The sequence below is a fragment of the Eleutherodactylus coqui genome, chromosome 2, assembly GCF_035609145.1.
Source record: "Eleutherodactylus coqui strain aEleCoq1 chromosome 2, aEleCoq1.hap1, whole genome shotgun sequence".
Taxonomy (NCBI): domain Eukaryota; kingdom Metazoa; phylum Chordata; class Amphibia; order Anura; family Eleutherodactylidae; genus Eleutherodactylus; species Eleutherodactylus coqui.
In genome coordinates this window covers 290,791,161-290,798,474 of record NC_089838.1, presented here as the reverse complement: position 1 = coordinate 290,798,474, position 7,314 = coordinate 290,791,161, and positions in this window count along the sequence as shown.

The following is a 7,314-nucleotide window of genomic DNA, read 5'->3' as shown; positions in this document are numbered from 1 at the left end:
CCTCCGACACATATAGTAGCCCTGATATATGGCTTGTTGATTTGTGAGACCTTCCTGATAGTCCCCAGCTTCAAACCGGCTTCGTGTTAGAGCTGGGGGACGTAATCTTGCAAAATGACTGTCAGAAGGTGTTTATCTTCACACATAAATTATCCATGGTATGTGCCGCTCAAGAAAAAAGGTGGTACAGATATCCAACTCACTTTCATACCATTTTCCCTTTTTTTCCTGAGGTCTGTTGGCGCTGTGGAACCAATAGGGGCACTATGACACACATTTCTACAAAGTATTCTCTACATATAACCGAAAAAGATAGATAATACTCCCCAGGTTGCCTTTCTCTCCATACTGCCTGGATTAATTAGTGTACAGAAGAAAGGCTTATTTCACTTTTGCCTGGCTGCACCTAGAACGGTCATCCCATGCCGTTGGCGAACCACCATTGTCCTCTCGATGTCAGGATGGCAACAGGAATTGCCCCACGTATGCCATATGGAGGAACTATGCGCAGAACACTCCAGGGAAACGGATACATTTCTCTGGAGTGACAACTATGGATTGACTTCTAATCCTCATTGGAGTTCCGCAACCTATTTTCTCGATACTTACATAAGACTCAGGGTTGACCTGCATCCTTTGCTTGATGACAGAAGTTTCTATCTTCAGCCACCCACCTCATCCTCCCCGCTCCAACACTACTTATATATCTGTTTATTATTTATCTATAAGTTTAAGTGCTTATTGGGAAGGCAATTTCTTAATAGAATTTGACTGAGTGATGGTAGGTAGGAAATATGGATGTAGGAAGAGAGAGAATAGAATGAAATCAATAATAATAACCTAAATGGACTTTGTGCCATTGTATATACTTTATGCAGAGTGAGGGTCAGTCAGACGGAGGACAAAAATAAAATGAATTGATGAATGACAATAAAGGAGATACACTTGGTTGCTAGTAAAGGGGTGCAGGTCAGGCGTGGGACGGATGGAGGGGAGGGAGGAGAATAAAAAAAGAAACGGGTTTGTTACAATATGCATTGAATGCTTAGTGGGGGAAAGTGGGGAAAAGTTTACTTAATTGTAGAGATTCTATAGACCTTTGTTGAGCCTGTTCAGTTTATAGATCCAGGATCTCTCTCAGCATGTGTGTTTTTCAAATCTGTTTTCAATATCTGGTGGAATTTGTTCTATGGATCTGATGAAAAATGAGTTAAAATAATGCCTGCAGCACACTTGTTATATACTGAAGCTCCTTAGAGGGGTTCTGTCATTTAGAAAAAATTCTATACTTACCAATTCCTTTCCAGGCCGTCTTCTTACCACATTTTCTCCTGGCTCCTCCAGTCCCCTAGATCAATGGTCCCCAACCTTTTTGGCACCAGGGACCGGCTTCAAGCAAGAACATTTTTACAAGGCCCGGCAGGGTTGGGCGGGACATGGCCGGGGCTTTGGTTATATGGGGCGGGGTTATGAAGGGGGTTGGAGTTTAGTGCATACTTATTTAATTATGACATTTAGAATGTCCTGGCAGTACATACATAAGGCAGTATAATATATCCCCCGCCTGGCAGCACACACATAGGGCAGTATATAATCTACCCCCCCCAGCACACACATAGTGCAGCATATGATTTATCTCTGCCCCTCCCCCCCCCCCCAGCACACACATAGGGCAGCATATGATTTATCTCCCCCCCAGCACACACATAGGGCAGCATATAATTTATCTCCCCCCCCAGTAATAGACAGCCCTCCCCAGTAATAAGCAGCCCCCCGAGTAATAACCAGCCCCCCGCAGTAATTAGCAGCCCCCCCAGTAATTAGCAGCCCCTCACCGTGTAATAAGCAGCCCCCCCAGTAGCAAGCAGGCCCCCCACCAGTAATAAGCAGCCCCCCCAGTAATAGGCAGCCCCCCCCCAGTAATTAGCAGCTCCCCCCAGTAATAAGCAGCCCCCCCCCAGTAATAGGCAGCCCCCCCTCAGTAATAGGCAGCCCCCCCCCAGTAATTAGCAGCTCCCCCAGTAATAAGCAGCCCACCCCTGTAGTAAGCAGCCCCCCCCAGTAGTAAGCATCCCCCCCAGTAGTAAGCAGACCCCCCCAGTAATAAGCAGCACCCCTAGTAATAAGCAGCCCCGCCAGTAATAAGCAGCCCCCCCACAGTAGTAAGCAGCCCCCCCAGTAGTAAGCAGCCCCCCCCCCAGTAGTAAGCAGCCCCCCTAGTAGTAAGCAGCCCCCCAGTTGTAAGCAGCCCCCCCAGTTGTAAGCAGCCCCCCAGTAGTAAGCAGCCCCCCCAGTTGTAAGCAGCCCCCCCAGTAGTAAGCAGCCCCCCTAGTAGTAAGCAGCCCCCCCAGTAATAAGCAGCTCCCCCAGTTGTAAGCAGCCCCACCCTCAGAAATAAACAGCTCCCCTAGTAATAAGCACCCCCCAACCCATATACTTACCTCCTCCCTGCTGTCAGCATCGCTCTCTCTCTGCTTGTCCTGACGTCAGTGTGCAGCCCGGCACACTTCCTCCCCGAGTCCTCTCCTACAGAACTAATGAGCAGGGGACTTGGGGAGGAGGATCCTGGCTGCGCACTGACGTCAGTGTGCGCCGGGATCAGCGCGATTACCAGCGGGGAGCTGTGGCACCCCCGCTGGTATTCGCTTCAGTGGTGAGCGGCGTCCGCACGCCACGGGCCACATAACACAAGGCAGCAGGCCGGATTTGGCCCGCGGGCCTTGTGTTTAGAACAAAAGTTCCCGGCGGTGCCACAGACCAGCTCTAGACACCTAACGGCCCAGCCCCGGTCCGCGGACCGGTGGTTGGGGACCCCTGCCCTAGATCACGTCACCTCCAGCCGTCCGGATCTTCTTTTTCCTGTGATGTAGCATACATTCTTGGTATTCTGCTTCCTGCAGGTCAGTGTATCTAGTCACTAGTGACGTAGCGTTCACTGCCTTGCAGGCAATGCCGAATTCTCGGCAGCCTGTGATTGCGCATGTGTGGTGTCTCGCCACGAGTGTTCATATACTGTATGGACATTCGCAGCGAGACCCCGCACTAGGGCACTAAAGCAGGATGCCGAGGATTTGGCATTCCCTGCTAGGCAGTGAATGCTATGTCACTAGTGATATAGCGTACACTGCCCTGCAGGAAGCGAATGTACACTACATAACAGGAAGAAGAAGATCCGGACTGCTGGAGGTGAGATGATCTGGGGGACTGGAGGAGCCAGGAGAAGATGCGTTAAGACGATGGCCTGGGAGGAATAGGTGCTCTACTACATGGTACATACATTATGATTCCCACACATCACACACATAGCTCTTCTACATCCATCCTGATTACTACACATTACACACACAGCTCTGCTATATTCTACATCCATTTACATCCATCCTGATCACACACTGCACATGACACACACAGCTTTACTACATCCTGATTCACACACATACAGCTCTGCTATTCCACACATCACCAGACTTCTGGATACAGTGATCACCTCTGGTCATGTGATTCCTGACTCCACCCACACAGGGGATCAAATGATGATGACGTCAGCACAGGTCCTGGTAGTAGCTGCTGTTGGTTTATCCAGTATACAGTACTTTCTACCAAACTGCACAATGGCTCCTCCCACAGCAGTGACATCACCTTAGGTCCTTCAGCCCACCGGATCTCTATGGTAGCAGTAGGTCAGTGTCTCCTGTCAGGACTGCTGAATTGTGTTAATAACTGAGATAATAACGGCTTAGTTTTATTCCCATTTTGTTATTTTTGTCCTCCCCTTTTCAAGAGCCCTAACTTTTTTGTTCTTCTGTCGGTCAGGCTCTGTTTTTTTCAACATGTTGACGCCACCAGGGGTGCGGAGTGATGACATGACCAGGGACGGAGCATGAGAAGCACTCACATACTAACTGACAAGTGATCATTTTTTTTTTCTAATGACAAAACCTTTTAAAAGCCAAATGCTAGATGCAGAAATCAATCATACCAGGAATCCACTGGAAATACGTTGCACAATTCCACCAATGTGATAATATTCAGTTATTGTTGATAATAAAATGAAAAACTTTCATTTTGACACTGCAGATGGGCTGTGGATCCCACGGGAAAGCAGGAAACTTAAAAAAGTACTCCACTGCGCATGCATTGCAGCACGCTGGTCGGCGCACCCGCTCACATCCGCACTGGAGAAGATGGAAGAACCGCACAGCCATGCAGAGGATCCGGACAGGTAAGTAATGGCCTCTTGCCGCGGGCAAGGTAGTATTCCGCTGCAGGCTCCTGCCCGGGGAAACCGACCGGCCCGTGGACATGAGGCCATAGTGTCCTCTTAATGGGACTTTTGTCTTTCTTTAATTTTTGAAAGTAATCAAACCCCAAAAAATATACAACCCTAATTTTTAAAAAGTCAGGGGGCTGTGTAAAAATGTAAAGAAATTTAAAGAAAAAAAGAATGCGATGATTTGGAAATCTCATATAATCATATTTTATTCACATAGAACACATCTCAGAAGGTGACAGGGAGACATTTTTCCATTTCATTTCAAAAATGTAACCCCTCTAGAAACTGATGGCAGCAATACCTCTACATGTGGCTATCCCCTTAGGGCTTTTACCCACTAGTGTTTTTTTTAACGCTGCGATATTGCTGCAGTTTTTTTCAATGGGACTTTCTAATGTTAAAAGCGCATCACACAAAAATCGCAACTTTGTGCGATGCGATTTTAACATTAGAAAGTCCCATTGACATTTGCATTAAAAAACGCAGCGATATTGCAGCGTTAAAAAAAACGCTAGTGGGTCTAGATAGAGTCTTGTCAGTCGGATGCATGTGTCAGACACATTTTCTTAGGGGTCCCCTTACCAGAATACCAACCGGACCCCCCTCCCCACTCTATCACGTACTGCCCCCTTAGCCCTGCAACCCTTTGCAATACAATTTTGGATTCAGGGTTTCCTAGGGGGCTTTCTCTTTCTGCCATTATACAATGGCACCATCTGCTGGCTAGAGCCAGTACTGTGGTATGTGACATGCTGGAGAGGCCCCGAGAATAGAGCAGCCAGTAATATACAGTAAGAATACCCTGCTGGACATCTTCTGACATCGGAGCTGTATGGCCTTCAATCAGAATGTTTATACCTAGACAGTGGATTAAAAATGGTTAACCCCTACAAATTTTGTTACGGTATACTGCGAGGTGGAAAAAATCAAATCGATAACAAGGTTATTTTATTCAATAAGTGTTCATAGTATACAAAAACTTTTTTTTTTATCAAATAATTTTTATTGAAAATTTTCCAATTTTTCCAAAATACACAAATTCTCACTTCCCCAAGAATCAAACGAAAACAGCAGTTTAAATAATTCCCTCCCCGTCCCCCCAACCCCCTCTCATATTAACAGACCGAATTATCCATTACTGAAAATATTGTTCAAAATTCACCATATCTTACAGTATAACAGTATAATCCAAGGTTCCATGAGTTGCATTTAGGACATTCGATATCATTATGAGCAGTGTACTCCGTGAACATGTGACCTTATAAGATTTAGACAATCATAAAAAACATTCACCATATATTAAAAATCAGTGAGAATGATGAAGTTACTGGGTTCATACAACGTCTCTATCCATGCATATCTCCTAAAGACAATATAATATATCTGTGGTAGGGTACTTAGCTACCCAGTAACATCATACTGATCAGATTAAGTGGCGCCAATCCCGGAGGGTCAAACTATTTTTGCCACATCGTTATTAATTTCATCCCTATAGAGAGGAGGAACTTGTGGCTGAACTCTTGGAGTGCTGCTGTTCCTTTTTTTCTTCTTATTAATTTCATCCCCGCGCTACGTTTCATATATGTAACTTTTTCCCACAGTTTGTTGACTCTGTCACGGAAATCTTTTATTGTAGGAGGTAGCTCATCTAGCCAGTGCTGCGCTATCCGTTTTCTTGCTAGATATAGATGGCGCACCACTGTCAACGTTTCCGGCTCCTCTAGCTGCAGGTGATCTACATACCCGAGGATACACACGAGTGGCGTGTCCTGCAAGCTAACCGACTTGTCCCAATTAATAACCAGGCCAGCGTATAGACCATATTCATTAATTATATTTACAGCTGTTTGTAGGGAGCTCCCTGCATCTTCCAGAAACAATAACATATCGTCGGAATAGAGCCTTAGTTTTTCCTCTTTTCCGTTTCTCGCAAAGCCCTTTATGTTCGAGTGTGCCCGTATTATAATTGCAAGTGGTTGAATTGCTAGAGCAAGTAGTAAGGGGGAAAGGGGACATCCCTGAGGGGTACCTCTACTTAATGAACAAGTGTCTGTAGTATCCCCACTTATACCTACACAGGTCTTAGCATCAGTGTATGGAAGGCGCGTCCATCTCAAGAAAGCAAGGCCAAAGCCCATTTGATCATAACTTCTCACAGAAACAAGCATTCTACACTGTCAAAGACCTTGGCTGCATCAAGCGAAACCAGAATCCTGTCCCCCATCCCCAATAGGTTCTTCGAATATTAATTACTGTAGATTTTGAGGGTATAAAACCACTTTGATCTGGGTGGACCCAAAACCTATCTTTTGAGTGTATTTAGTTGACAAACATGGCCATTCACATGAAAATATCCTAGGACAGTGGTGGTGAACCTATGACACACGTGCCAGAGCCCTCCCTGCTGGCACGCGTCACCATCGGCCGCTCACCACATTAGTGAATGCCTGCAGGGGCCGCGGCTCCCCTGTCGGCATTCACTCATCAGCGCTGCTATCTGCGCTGATCCCGAAGCACACTGTGAAGTCAATGTGCAGCTGGGATCCTCCCCCTTCTTCCAACGTCTCCTAATTGGTTCCACGAGAGCAGGGGGAGGAGGCGTCTAGCTGCACACTGACGTCAGTGTGCACCAGTGATCAGACAGAAGAGGAGCAGCGCTTCCACGAGGAGGAGCGGTAAGTATGTGGGTCTCGGGGGTGGGGGTGGGGCATTTTTACCGCTGGGGGTGTGCGCATTATTACTGCTGGGGGGACCGCTGGTGGGGGGCATTATTTTTGCTGGGGGACTGCTGGGAGGGGCATTATTATTGCTGGGGGACTGCTGGGGAAGAGGGGGCAATATTATTGCTGGGGGACCGCTGGGAAAGGGGGGGGGGGCATTACTGCTGGGGGATCGCAGGAAAAGGAGAAGGCATCACTGCTGGGGGACCACTGGGGAAGGGGGGGGACATTATTACTGCTGGGGGGGACATTATTATTGCTGGGGGACCGCTGGGGAAGGGGGGGCATTATTACTGCTAGGGGACCGCTGGGGGGGCATTA